The sequence below is a fragment of the Blennius ocellaris genome (assembly GCF_963422515.1).
Source record: "Blennius ocellaris genome assembly, chromosome: 17".
Classification (NCBI taxonomy): domain Eukaryota; kingdom Metazoa; phylum Chordata; class Actinopteri; order Blenniiformes; family Blenniidae; genus Blennius; species Blennius ocellaris.
This window is the reverse complement of record NC_137666.1, coordinates 24580958-24582128: the sequence shown is the minus strand read 5'-3', so window position 1 is coordinate 24582128 and position 1171 is coordinate 24580958. Positions and strand designations below refer to the sequence as shown.

At 49.6% G+C, this 1171-nt stretch overlaps 1 protein-coding gene across 1 annotated transcript in view; it reads right to left on the bottom strand.

The window, feature by feature from the left end:
* Positions 1-712: 712 nt before the first annotated feature.
* LOC308142606 (presenilin-1-like) overlaps positions 713-1171 on the bottom strand; it is a 29326-nt gene continuing 28867 nt past the window's right edge. Inside the window, 1 exon segment of the mRNA XM_080513106.1 lies at positions 713-1171. This exon segment is cut by the window's right edge and continues 303 nt beyond it. The gene's annotated coding sequence lies outside the window, so the exon portion shown is untranslated.

The window sequence follows — 1171 nt, the reverse complement described above, 5'->3', positions numbered from 1 at the left end:
ACTGCTCCACCAATCCTCTATCACTGCTCCACCCATTCTCCATCACTATTCCACCTATCCTCCGTCACTGCTCCACCAATCCTATCACTGCTCCACCCATTCTCCATCACTATTCCACCTATCCTCCGTCACTGCTCCACCTATCCTCTATCACTGCTCCACCTATCCTCTATCACTGCTCCACCTATCCTCTATCACTGCTCCACCTATCCTCCGTCACTGCTCCACCTATCCTCTATCACTGCTCCACCTATCCTCTATCACTGCTCCACCTATCCTCCGTCACTGCTCCACCAATCCTCTATCACTGCTCCACCTATCCTCTATCACTGCTCCACCTATCCTCTATCACTGCTCCACCTATCCTCCGTCACTGCTCCACCCATCCTCCGTCACTGCTCCACCTATCCTCTATCACTGCTCCACCTATCCTCCGTCACTGCTCCACCAATCCTCTATCACTGCTCCACCTATCCTCTATCACTGCTCCACCTATCCTCCATCACTGCTCCACCCATCCTCCATCACTGCTCCACCCATCCTCCATCACTGCTCCACCCTTCCTCCGCCACTGCTCCATCAGGCCCTGATAGTGAACCCCATGAGGGAGCAGCAGGTGACCTTGGAGGATTCCAGCATCGACCTTGAACATTGTGACGTTGAGCTCAACAAAATGACAAACGACAGAAAAAACTTTTTTTGTTTTGTTTATATAAAAAAAAAGAAAAAAAAAAAGAACAAAATGTGAATGACATTTCATTTCATAAGACGTTTGTGAGACGACGTGTCGGTTCCTCCTCAGTCGGGATCGCTTGTCCTCCGGAACCCTTCAAGTATCAAACCACTGAGCTTCAGTCCACACCTGCACTCTCTCTCTCCGTTTTATTAGTGTGTGTGTGTGTGTGTGTGTGTGTGTGTGTGTGTGTGTGTGTGTGTGTGGTCATGCTGGTGAAGCGGAGGAAGAAGGTCCTACGAGTGGAAACTAAACCAGTTCAGTCATTTTTAACAGCAGAGACACTGGAGCACAATGGAAACGACACTTCTGCCTCTTCTCCTGTTGGTTCAGATCACGGAGTGTGATGAGGAAATGTTGGGGCTTCGTTGTTTTTTTTTGTTTGTTTGTTTTTTTTTTTTGGGGGGGGGGGGGGGGGGGTCCAGACCAGCAGGTCAG